Genomic DNA, 13,728 nt, shown 5'->3' with positions numbered 1-13,728 from the left:
GTTGCAGAACTTAAGCTAAAAAAGCTTTTTAACACTTCATCCACATCCCATAGATGAAGAAAATTGAGAATTCATTCCACTGAACTCTGAATGCCTTTGAAAATTTATTGAAGCATGAATCCTAAAATTCAATTACAGATCTACTCTCTCTTCCAACAGAAGTTCACTAACTCCACGATTGAAACCTTCCTCCTTGGGCTTTTCTTGCCTGTAATACCAGCATAATTCTCACATTTGTGAACACAAGTCCACTTTTGCTCCAACCCTGTCTTCCTTTCATGACTAGTCTTTGTGTTTCTACACGGCAAGATTTCTGTAGCTTAGCACTGTTTGAACCAATTCTTTTTGGAGATCAGTCCTCTGTGTTAGCAGGTTTAGCAACATCCTTGACCTTTTCTGCCCTTTACACGTCCTTAGCAATCCCTGGTTATGACCAAAACATCTCCAGACATTGCGCATCTCCCCTGGGGAGCAACATGCTTATCTGCAAAGCATTTAACCAGACGTCCTGTAATTCATCTGGCAATTCACTCTCCACTTGAGAACCTCTAATAGAAAGCACCTTGTGACTGTAGATGTAGTGATAGATTTGATCACCCTGGGAGGGCAACTAAATATGCTAATGAGGTAGTTCCACACTCACAGATTGATTTCATTAGCCTGATGAGACTTAAGCATCAGTGGTTTTTTACATTTTCCCAGGTGCTTCAGATAATAGTCATTTTAAAATCATTAATCCGTCTTAACTTGATGAAAGTGCTCTCTAACGAAATAAGAGGAGGATGTGGCCATGGGTATATAAGAAGATACCGGAGCAATGACGGAAACCTCTCCAACAGCTGGCACACCTGAGGCTCTCTGCCTCCCTGCGTGAACTCTGGAGCCAGAGTGGCGGCCAGGCTTCTCACTCTGACGTGAAATTCCAACCTCATTTGGAAGAAATAAAATCTGTTTGGTTTAATATATTGGAAACAAAACTGAAGCTCTGCATTTAAGTCTAATGTTCTCCATTAAGAGCAACCTAAGTGAGGCTGGGGAGATGGCATAATAGTTACGCAAAAAAAAAAAAAAAACAACTAAAGATCACGGTTCAATCCCCAGCACCAGCATAATTAAGTAGTGCTCTAGAAAAAAAAAATAATAATTTTGCCAAGTACTTGAACTTTTCCTAGAACCTTGTAATTTTTTTAAATTTAATAATGAACGACAAGTCGTTGGACAAAAGGGTTCTAATTCTACATAATTCCCACCACCAGAGTTGTCCATCCCACCCCCTCCATTGGAAGCTTTCCTATTCTTTATCCCTCTGGCAGGATGGACCCAGGATCATTATGGGGTGCAGAATGTGGAAGATCTGGCTTCTATAATTTCTCTGCTGGACATGGGCGTTGACAGGTCAATCCATACTCCCAGCTTGTCTGTCACTTTCCCTAGTGGGATAGGGCTCTGGGCAGGTGGGCTTCCAGGACACATTGGTGAGGTCATCTGCCCAGGAAAGTCAGGCTGGCATCATGGTAGCATCTGTAGTTCGGTGCCTGAAAGCATTAAGATAGAAAGCAGGACAAATTGTTTAATAATCAGGAACCTAAAGGCAAGAATATAGCAGATAAGATTTGGGTTTTCCATTTTAGGAAAAGTTAGGAAATCTAGGTATATTCCAAGAGACCCATGTCTTTATTAATTCTTGCTTGAGCCTGACAACTGGCATGCAGGTGAGCTAAAGGTATTGCGTGGGAAGATGGTGTCAGAGTCGAGTCGGGAATGAGACTAGAAAGCTGGATCAGGGAAGAGAGTAGCTCCCAAAAATGGGAAAAGTATAAAAATGCCATCAACTGTAAGCCCCATTGATCTGATCTGGGGTCCATAACCAGCACAGGAACCTGTGTAGCCTCTGCATCCTTGTAGGTCTGAGCTCACATTCCATGGTCATAGCTAGGAGCATTCTAGGCTGCACTAGTTATAAACCCATCTTCCTGCAGTGGCAGAGTATGTTGACCCAGTCTCCCTTTGGACAGTGGGCAGTCCCCACCATTGTTCACATGAACCTGTAATTCTTGGATAGTTAAATCACTCTCTTTCATAGTTCCTAATTATACTCTTTAATTACTAACTGATTTAGCAGTTGTTTTACTATATTCAATCATTTTTTTCTTTATTGGGTAATTAATGTTTTACATTCTACAGTAAATACAATCGTTTGTACATAACATTTCTCAATTTTCCACATAACAATACAACCCCCATTAGGTCCTCTGTCATCCTTTCTGGACCTGTATTCTCCCCCCCCCCACCCCCCACCCCAGAGTCTTTTACTTTGGTGCAGTACACCAATTCCAGTTCAGGTTCTACTTGTGTTTTCTCTTCTGATCTTGTTTTTCAACTTCTGCTTGAGAGTGAGATCATCCCATATTCATCCTTCTGCTTCTGACTTATTTCACTTAACATAATTTTTTCAAGCTTTATCCAAGATTGGCTGAAAACAGTGAAGTCACCATTTTAATAGCTGAGTAGTATTCCATTGTGTACATAGACCACAACTTGCTCAGCCACTCATCTGTTGTTGGACACCTGGGTTGCTTCCAGGTTTTGGCTATTACAAATTGTGCTGCCAAGAACATAGTATACACAAATCTTTTTGGATGGGTGTGTTGGGTTCCTTAGGATATAGCCCCAGGAGAGGAATTGCAGGGTCATAGGGTAGGTCCATTTCTAGCCTTCTGAGAGTTCTCCAGACTGTTCTCCACAGAGGTTGGACCAATTGACATTCCCACCAGCAGTGTAGGAGGGTTCCTTTGACCCCACACCCTCTCCAGCATTTGCTGCTGTTACCTTTTCTGATGTATGACATTCTCACAGGAGTGAAGTGGTATCTCCTTGTTGTCTTTATTTGCATTTTTCTGACAATCAAAGACTCGGAGCGTTTTTTCATGTGTTTCTCGGCCTTTTGGATCTTTTCTGTGGTGAATATTCTATCCATGTTCTCTCCCCATTTTTGGATGGGGTTATTTGTTTTCTTGTGGTTGAGTTTGCAAGCTCTTTATATATTTTGGTTATTAGCCTCTTGTCTGATGTATGGCATGTAAAGACCTCCCATTCTATGAGGGGTCTCTTGGTTTAAAACCTTAACACTGGAATCAATATTTTAAGAATTTATTCTCCGTATTTTAGTCTGATGGCAGGAGGACGTGAGATCCATTTGCCATCTGTATACAGAACATGTAACTTAGTTTACCCTTATTTAAAGTTATTTTAAATAATATGAATTTGGGGGGTCGCCGGTGGCAGACCCAGTTGAGCACACATGTTACCATGCACAAGGACCCAAGTTCAAGCCCCCAGTCCCTACATACAGGGTAGAAACTGTATAAGCAGTGTTGCAGGTGTGTCTCTGTCTCTATTCCTCTGTCCTTTAAATAAAAGGGGGAAAGTGGCCACCAGAAGCAGCCTGTAGGCACTGAGATCGAGGGATAGCGCTGGTATGGACATGAGGGTGATCTGGCTGGGGCATCTGTCACCCCATTGATCGTCAGGGTTGATAACACTGGTAGCAGTAGTAAGAACAACAGTAAAATGAATTCCCATCTCCAAATTCACAATCGTAAATGTAAATTGCTAGATTTGAAGTTGTTGAAACTGAGTTAAAAGCTACAGGGGAGCTGCAGGGGGTACAGAAATATGTTTGCTGCATTGTGTCCATGTCGCAGTGATATTAGCCCTGTATGAAACCTCAGTGAGGAAAGAAAGATAAACGTTTACAAGGTCAAATGGTCGCTCATGGGAAATAAGTGAACTCTGCTGGGACGTGAAGGCAAATTAATCTCAAATGAATGAGCTCTTGGCTTTAGGATAGCTTTCTATTTATAGCCCTTACAATCAAATGTAAATAGACACAGAGTAGTTTTGCAATGGCAAGCCCAAAGTTCTGCACAAATGCTAGACAATAAAATTTCCAAGTGTGAGAAACAGCATGGGGATGGGAGTCAGGCGATAGCGCGTTGGGTTAAGCGCATGTGGCGCGAAGCACAAGGACCAGCATAAAGATCCCGTGTTCGAGCCCCCGGCTCCCCACCTGCAGGGGAGTCGCTTCACAGGCGGTGAAGCAGGTCTGCAGGTGTCTATCTTTCTGTCCCCTTCTCTGTCTTCCCCTCCTCTCTCCATTTCTCTCTGTCCTATCCAACAACGACGACAACAATAATAACTACAACAATAAAACAATAAGGTCAACAAAAGGGAATAAATAAATAAACATTAAAAGAAAAATATGGAATGCTTCACGAATTCGCACGTCATCCTTGCACAGGGGCCATGTTAACTTGTCTTAATTTATCCAACCCTTCATTCATACGCAACAAAGATAGGCTGCAGTCGGACATTTGGTCAGTAGATGGCGCCATCTTGCTACCTAGAAACATTACATTCCGTAATTCTAGCTTTGCAAAATATTTGAAACTTCAAATTTTGTTTTTTAAAAACCTGCTTCTATTATTTCTACCAGATTGATATTTGAGATTTTCTGTTAACAGAGACTCCTGTGTACAGCTAGTGACTTGTTTCTTCATAGTCCCCCCCCCCCCCCAATGCCATTCTTTTGCTCTCTGAAATTAACTGCTCTATCTTTTAAAAAAAAATCTCTGGGAGCTAGGTGGTGGTGCACCCAGTTAAGCACACATACTCCCAAGTTAAAGGACCCAGGTTCGAGCCCCTGCTCCCCACCTGTAAGGGGTCCACTTCACAAGTGGTGAAGCAGGTCTGCAGATGTCTATATTTTTTCCTCTCCCTCTCTATCCCCTGGTCTTCTCTCATTTTCTCTCTGTTCTATCTAATAACAAATAAAAGAAAATAAATATCCAGTGCAAGCCAAACTGTTTAATAATTGCACATCATTTATTTTACTTTTTGAACTGAATTTCTGTAGAAGTATCCAATTGTCACAGTGCTTTCTAGTGACTTGAATACAGAAGAAAAATGAAGAGAGAGTCTAAGTACTTGCACATTAAAAGACAGTAAAGAGACAAAGGCAGGTGCAGCCAGGCTCACAGAAAATGGACCGCCACTAAGAATCAGCCTGGGAAAGAAGAAGACCTCGGTGGATGCTGCCTTGGACTATGCAGAAGGGGTTCGAGTCCTGGGCCACTTGGCTGACCACTTGGCAGTGAATGTGTCCAGTCCCAACAGAGCTGGGCTTTGGAGCCCCCAGGGAAAGAGTGAGCTGTGGTGCTTGCTGACCAAGGTGCTGGTGAGAATGTAAAATTTTGTCCAACCTCTGGGGAGAGTAGTCTAGTCTCACAAGGCTAGAAGTGGACCTTCCATATAACCCAGTAATTCCTCTCCTAGGGATATAGCCTAAGGACTCCATAACACCCAACCAGAAAGATTTGTGCACATCTAGGTTCATAACAGCACAGTTTGTAATAGCTAAAACCTGGAAGCAACCCAGGTGCCCAACAACAGATGAGTGGCTGAAAAAGCTGTGGTATATTTACATAATGGAATACTACGTAGCCATTAAGAATAATGAACCCACCTTCTCCTACCCATCTTGGATGGAGCTAGAAGGAATTATGTTAAGTCAGCTAAGTCAGAAAGACAAAGATGAGTATGGGTGACACCACTCATCAACAGAAGTTGAGGGAGAAGAACAGAAAGGGAAACTCAAAGCAGAACCTGACTGATTTTGGAGTATGGTACCTAAGTAAAAAACTCTGGGGTGGTGGGTGAGAAGAGAGATTCAACTTTACTGGGGGCGATGGGAGCAGACCTTTGGTGGCAGGAGTGGTATTAATATACACTCCTATTCACTTATAGTCTCACAAATCGCTAATTAATATGAGAGGGGGAAAAAATAAAAGGAACATGTAAGCCGACTGTGCTGGTGAAAATCTCACCAGACGTCACGACCCTGGACAAGAAGGATAGCGCCAGTGTGGTAAGAGTGTTGGGCCACCCTGCCAGCCTTGAAGGTGTCCTGTGCGCTCATACAGGAGGGCTGAGTGAGAAGCCCCTCTGAGATTTTTCGACTGAAATCACCCGGGAGATCCCCATCATTGGAGTTGGTGATGTAAGCAGTGGAAAGAAAGTAGTGGAGGAGATAAGGGACAGGGGCCTCCCTGGTGCCACTGTACACCGCCCTCACCTGCCAGGGACTACTGGTGGTGGGCACAGGGAAGAAAGAGCTGGAAGCCCATTTGAAAAACCAAGGTTTTACCAGAGTCACAGATTCCACTGGAGCAGATGATCAGCAGTGAGGCTGCTGTAGGTGGGAAGCTTGATCTGGAACCTTCCCACTAGATCAGGGCACCCTCTGTGGCCGGATGGAGAGTAGGGACTGACCGACGCCCCAAACCACAGGAGCCCTTCCTTGGACGCCCATCTGGACTCCAAAAGTTAATCGGAAGGGGTCAGTCACCGGAATTGACACAAAATTTTCTTCTCTCACTTGTCACAGCATGAACCACAACTGTGATTCTAGAGCAAAGGGGTCTTGGGGGTGAAAAAATTAATTCATTTAAAATCTAGATTAAGAGCTGCGGAGATACTCGGTGCCACTTTGCCTGAGACCCCAGATGCCAATGTTCAATCCCCGGCTCCACCTTATGTCAGAGCTGAGTAATGCTCTGGCCCTCTTTCTCCCCCTCTTTTATTTTCTCTCTTACAATAAATAAATGTGTATATATGTATATATATACATAATAAATATGAATTTGTATATATATAATAAATCTGAATTTGTGTATATATATATATATATATATACATACAAATAAATCTGAATTTAGGTGGCTGGACTAAATTTAAATTCTACCAGGTAGCTGGTAGAATATAGCTGAGATTCCTAGTACTCTGGTTTCTATTTCATATGTGATTCATTTGACTTGAAATAATAAAATAAACCTGAGGAAAAAAAAAAACACACCTGGACTTAAGCCCTTACCATGTCTGGAGGACCACAGCTTTGCTCAGATGTGACAGGTCCTTCCAGGCCTCTGATAATCAAGTCTGTTGTCTCTGTTATTTGTAGGAAATAAGCCCAAGACCTTGCACACACATGATAGCACTTAATGACGTCACTGGGTCGTTTTTTTAAATCATTTTTTAAAAAGAGAAGAGAGATGGGAGTCGGGCAGTAGCGCAGCTGGTTAAGCGCACGTGGCGCAAAGCGCAAGGACCAGCATAAGGGTCCCAGTTCGAGTCCCAGGCTCCCCACCTGCAGGGGAGTCGCTTCACAGACGGTGAAGCAGGGCTGCAGGTGTCTTTCTCTCCCCTTCTCTGTCTTCCCCTCCTCTCTCCATTTCTCTCTGTCCTATCCAACAACGACGACATCAATAACAACAATAATAACTACAACAATAAAACAAGGTCAACAAAAGGGAATAAATAAATATTAAAAATAAAAATAAATAAATAAATAAATTCAACAAACTAAAATTAAAAAGTTAAAAAATAAAAAAAAGAGAGAGGAGAGAGACCGGAGAGACACTTCAGTACCTCTCACCATCCATGGAGTTCTGTTAGTCATGATATTCCCATGTGGTCCCCAGGCTCAAACCCAAGAGTCCCTACCTGGAATGAACTATTGTCTCGTCTCCCAGTCCCATGGATAAGTGGTGATTAACTAATGAAACTGAGAATCTCTGGTCTATTCAATGGTGAAAACCAAACAGTGATAAGTGCTGTTGCTGATATGTCTGCATAGTTAGAAAAAAAATAATAATAACATGCTGTTGGGGCTGGGGAGATAGCATAATGGTTATGTAAAACGACTTTCACCCATGAGGCTGCAAGGTCCCCAGGTTCAGTCCCTAACACCGCCATAGACCAGAGCACTGCTTAGCTCTCTATCTTTCTGTCTCTCACTAAAATAAACAAAAATATTTTCTTTGAAAAAAGATAGTAAAGAGACTTGTTGGAGGTGGTATTTATCCTCACTATACAGACAACCAAGAAATCCTCAAATAGAGAAATCTGGCCTTAGTAATAAAAAAAATCTACTACTGTCTCAAATTTCAAGTTGATATCTTAGTGGTGCCTCCATATGCCCAATGATAGGAACTGTTTCTTTGAAATTTTATAGGTTTAACAAAATTATAAGGGTTATCTCCTAAGTCAAAAAAAAAACTCATTAGAAATTAAATAATATTTTAGTTTAAAATACAACATAAATCATTTTAAAATAGAATATTGCATGATAGGGGGCCGGACGGTAGCACAACGGGTTACATGTGGCACAAAGTGCAAGGACCGGCGTAAGGACCCCAGTTAGAGCCCCAGGCTCCCCACCTGCAGGGGAGTCGCTCCACAGATGGTGAAGCAGGTCTGCAAGTGTCTATCTTTCTCTCCCCCTCTCTGTCTTCCCCTCCTCTCTCCATTTCTCTCTGTCCTATCCAACAACAATGAAAATAATATTAACAACAACGACGACAGACAACAAGGGCAGCAAAAGGAAAAAAATGGCCTCCAGAAGCAGTGGATTTGTAGTGCAGGCACTGAGCCCCAGCAATAACCCTGGAGGCAAAAAAACAAACAAACAAAAAAAGAAAATTGCATGACAGATACAGGAAAATTTATGAAAAAATAAATCAATTGAATTCTTTCATGTTACAATACAGTATTTGAAACATAGCACTCAAAATCCATAGTGTATCCATAGAAGATACAAAATTTATGGCTATTTTAGTATTAATATTTTACATCTCAGTTTTTTGAAAGGTAAGATATGTGAGAGCTGACATTTTCTTGAACCTTAAGGTCATGATAAGTGGGTAATGGAAATTTACACAAATAATTTATAGGTAAGAAAAAAGCAGACATGTATTAGTGTTTTAGTTCTTCAAAATCATCTAATCTTTTTTTTTTTCCAGGTAGAAATTGAGAGGCAAAAACAGACAGGAAAAAGGAAACACCACACCGAAGTTTTCTCCGATGTTGTGAGGAATATGGGAGAAAGGGAGTTTGAAGCTGAGTTGTACACTAGACAAAGCAATCACATAATCCAGGTAAACTGTCTTTTTGGCCCACTACGCATTGGTTTTTACATGAGAAAATTCAGTCCTTTATTATAGTCTTAGGAGATTTCTTCCTGGTCACCTTCCTGTCTACATTTCTTGGCCCTAGTCTGTTCAAGTATTTCTTTAGTTGACATTGTTTGATAATTTGGTTAGGAGGCTCTGAAGTTAATATTTTCTATGGTGAAAAAGTACTGTATGGGCTTTTAAAATATCAATTTTCACTACATGACCATCTATTTTTTTTTTTTGTCCCCAGGGTTATTGCCTGGATTCAGTGCGAATCCACTGCTCCTGGAGGCTATTTTTTCCCCTTTTTGTTGCCCTTATTCCATCCTTATGGTGATTATTATTATTGTTGTTGTTCCTGTCATTGGATAGGACAGAGAGAAATGGAGAAATAATTTTTTTTTTAAAGAAACTAGAAATTTTAGAAGTATCAGCATTTATAGTTGACATAGTGTGTTTAGAAAGCTAAATCTTACAAAGGCCTATGTTGGTGCAAAGTAGTTTTTTTATACGGAGTTTGGCTAAATTACTGTAAAGTTCAAACTGTTTACATTTACTGTAGTGTCTCTATTTATAAATCAAAAAGAGATTAGAATTAACAATTTTTGAACAGATATTACCTATAAATTTACATAAGTATCTTTTAATATTCACAAAAACAGTATGGGGTGACAGAATCTCCAATTCATGAGAAGGAAGTTGAAATTTAGAAAAGCCTAAGAAATTATATAAGGTCACATGTTGTTTTATCCGGGCTGGCTTCACGGGCGGGTAACAGAGACGACCAGAGACACGCGGCTGGGCCGGGAAACTGTATTTCTTTATTCACGAACAACGATTCATAAACTAACCCAAACTAGTCACCAAACAGAACTCTCCTGCATCCTTCTCACATGGCGGCACCAAGAAGTCTCGAACTCTGTCGGGGTTCTTTGGGGGCGGGGACAAGCGGCCCTTGAAACTAGCAGGACTAAACCAATTTTCCTGGCAGGGGGAGAGCTAGATCAAACCAATGTAAAGCATACAACAGTCACAAAGCTTTCTTAACTTTTCTCTCTTAGCCTCTCTCTCTCCCTCTCTCTCTTTCTCTCTCGCCCAGTCTTGCCAGTCTCTTGCCCTTATTTAGTCCTTGTAGTTCTTACTTTGTCTGACAAGGTTAGCTTTGCAGTGACTGAGGGACATGTAATAGAAGGTAGGTGAGGAGAGGAGGGTGTCTAGGTTTAAGAACTGTTTCATTAGGTACTATATGATGTCTTTTTAGGTCTTTCTACTTGCTTGCTTCATATAGTGACTCACTGCAAACTATAGTGAACTTTTGCTTTAATATTTTAATATATATTTTAAAATAGCATATGCATTTTCCCCTAACTTATGGATACATGTACATATGCCTTATCTCATAGGCCCTGGTCTATATCTAGGTTTTGAGGTTTCGTTAAGAAGTTTGTCACCTGGGGGTTGGGCAGTAGTGCAACTGGTTAAGCGCACGTGGTGCAAAGCATAAGGATCAGTAGAAGGATCCCAGTTCAAGCCCCCGGTTCCCCACCTGCAAGAGAGTCGCTTCACAGGCGGTGAAGCAGGTTTGCAGGTGTCTGTCTTTCTCTCCCTTCCTCTGTCTTCCCCTCCTCTCTCTATTTCTCTCTGTCCTATCCAACAACAACAATATCAATAACAATGACAATAATAACCTCAACAATGATAAAACAACCAGGGTAACAAAAGGGAAAAAATGGCCTCCAGGAGCAGTGGCTTCTTGGTGCAGGCACTGAGCCCCAGCAATAACCCTGGAGGCAAAAAAAAAAGAAGTGTGTCACCCGAAATGGACTTAAGGAGTCCTGTGAGCTAGGAAAGGTCTCACCAGAGTAATGAAACTGAAGGGCTGACCTTTCATGTCCGATATCTCTGGGCACAGTCTGAAATGAAACAAGGCATGAAAGTCTTATGCATAATCATTATGGTATCTCCCAACCCTACGTCTCATCTTTTCTTACAACTGATCAGCATCTCATTGTGTATATACTACATTTGCCTGAACCACTCATCTGGCCTGAGACATTCGGGTAGCTTCCAATTTGGGGCTATTACAAATCGCCGTAATTTTTCTTTCTAATTTTTATACATGTTCTAATTTGATACAGTTTTAAATGTCTAATTATTTATTAGCTACAACAGACTTTCATCTGAAGCAGAGAGGCCTCAGAGAAAGAAAAGCCAGAGCACCACTTCAGTACATGCAGTGCTGGAGATCAAATCAGGAACCTCAGGCATGAGAGTCCAACACTCTACCAGTTTCTACTATTTCCCCAGTCACTAACCCAAGCTCTTAGATAGTGGCCTAACCCAAGCCCAGTCTTATTGATATGAAAGTCACAATGTTTCATACCACATGGCTTTGTGAAAATTATTGGTTAAGCTTCTCTCTTTTGGAAATAGCTTTTGGTTATTTTACTGAGAGGAAGGATTTGATGATGGGGAAGTCATTTATTACTTAGATAGGCATCATTTCAATGTGATTTACAGTGATTGTGAGAAATGATTATTTTTATGTACTCACACATAGGAAGTTTTGATGGTATAGATTATGTGGGAGGTACCTTTTATATATTCTGCTGCCTTTGGGAACTGAAAGTTCAAGAGACCTTTGAATTCTGATTTTAATAAAAAGAGCACTATTTTTAGACTGGCTAATAAAATCAATCAATAGATGAAATTAAAATTTTTAATATTGCAATTCCTAACATGATTCATGAATAAAGTGGAATATCTTTATTCATATATAATTCATATATTGTTCAATATAAACACTATGATTGAATGAAGATTAAGAATGTCATAAATGGGAGCCGGGCGGTAGCGCAGCAGCTTACGCCCACGTGGTGCAAAGCTCAAGGACCGTCGTTAAGGATCCTGGTTCGAGCCCCAGGCTCCCCACCTGCAGGGGAGTCACTTCACAGGTGGTGAAGCAGGTCTGCAGGTGTCTGTCTTTCTCTCCCCCTCTCTGTCTTCCCCTCCTCTCTCCATTTCTCTCTGTTCTATCCTACAATGACGACATTAATAACAACAACAATAAAGAAAACAATATAGGTAGCAAAAAGAAAATAAAGAAAAAATAAAATTTAAAAATCCCACCAAAAAAAAAAAAAGAATTCACAGCTCAAACCCTGGCATCACTGGATCTGTCCCAGAAACAGGAGGACTCTCCAGAATAGCTTAATCTTGAGTAGAGTCATTCTGCGATGTTTAATTTTTCTAAAGAAGCCCCTGTTCTAAGCAAGAGGCATGTATTTCATTAAAGCCTTCTCATGTGAAAAAAGAAAAAAAAGAAATGCTATGCAAGTGAGGTTACTTCTTACTAGACTAAGAGGGAGGTATGATAGAGGAAGAGTTGTTTGACATGGATGGTTTTGGAAAGAGAGATAGAATTTCAGACAGAACAGTGTCTTCAGATATAAGACAGTGAGGAAGTATAGAGCATGTCCAACCATTAGGAAGCAGCACCATTTAATTTTGATTAGATTGACTGATTGACTAATTCAGTCATTCAACAAGTATTCACTGAAACCCTGGTATATGCCAAGTATTACATTACTAGCTTAGGATTCAAAGATGTCTGAGACATAGCCCTTTTCCTCAAGAAGTTTACTGACTAATAGGTGGTGTTGAGTGAATTCAATGAATACCTGTAAATATAAATGAATACTAACTCAAGCACTTTTTTTAATTCATTCAATACATATTCAAGTACTGCAATGGAAATAGTCTAGGAATTATTTTAATATAGTCTAGTATAAATGGCTGTGCCTTTGAACCTGCTCAGAAAGGATTAGCAAGTTCATCTAGTTTAATTTGGGAATATAGTTGTTACTATTAGGAAAGACCGGAGCACTTGGAGTTCAGAATGAAATGTCAGCAAAGGACGTACTATGGACTATCTCCAGTGTTCATCTGAGGAGTCCGACTTAATTTAGTCAGCTTGAGGAAGTCAATGAGAGATTGTTGATTACTTAAGAGACAGAATTAATTTGAACTTGACTTTTATTACTTTAGTTCAGGCAGAACTTAAATAAGGAGAAGCAGAAAACGGAGTTTTGAAAGATATAACAACTTAGCTCCTAGGAATATATATATATATATATATATGAGAACTGAAAAATAAATGTACAGAAATGTTAACAGGGAGTCTGTCGGTAGTGCAGTGGGTTAAGCGCATGTGGTGCAAAACGCAAGGACCGTAGTAAGGATCCCGGTTCGAGCTCCCGGCTCCCCACCTGCAGGGAAGTCGCTTCACAAGCGCTGAAGCAAGTCTGCAGGTGTCTGTCTTTCTCTCCCCCTCTCTGTCTTCTCCTCCTCTCTCCATTTCTCTCTGTCTTATCCAACAACAATGGCATCAATAACAACAACAGTAACAACTACAACAAAGGGCAACAAAAGGGAATAAATAAATATTAAAAAATGTTAACAATATTATCTTCCATTATGGCTCTAAGTGGAAACAATTCAGGTATCCATCAACTGATGAGTGGATAAACATGCGTATCAATATAAAAGAATATTAATAAACTTTAGAAACGAATTATTAATAACTTATGGTGTTTTGTAAATGAAACTTGGAAACATACTAAGTTAAAGAATCCAGACACAGAAAGGTTGCTTATTATATGACTCTTATTTATTCAAAGTGTTCCAAATAGGTAAATGCATAGTAACATAAATTGCC

General features: G+C 40.5%; 1 non-coding gene and 1 pseudogene across 1 annotated transcript; one reads left to right on the top strand and one right to left on the bottom strand.

Moving 5' to 3' along the window:
• Positions 1-4,255: 4,255 nt before the first annotated feature.
• On the bottom strand, positions 4,256-4,363 carry LOC132534518 (U6 spliceosomal RNA). The gene has a single exon (XR_009546224.1). It is a non-coding gene; the product is annotated as a U6 spliceosomal RNA (small nuclear RNA).
• LOC132534278 (dihydroorotate dehydrogenase (quinone), mitochondrial-like) lies at positions 4,306-6,245 on the top strand (annotated as a pseudogene).
• Positions 6,246-13,728: the final 7,483 nt, after the last annotated feature.

This window comes from Erinaceus europaeus, chromosome 18 (assembly GCF_950295315.1).
Source record: "Erinaceus europaeus chromosome 18, mEriEur2.1, whole genome shotgun sequence".
Lineage (NCBI taxonomy): Eukaryota > Metazoa > Chordata > Mammalia > Eulipotyphla > Erinaceidae > Erinaceus > Erinaceus europaeus.
Note: the sequence above shows the minus strand (reverse complement) of the source record. Positions and strands in the feature narration are given on the sequence as shown.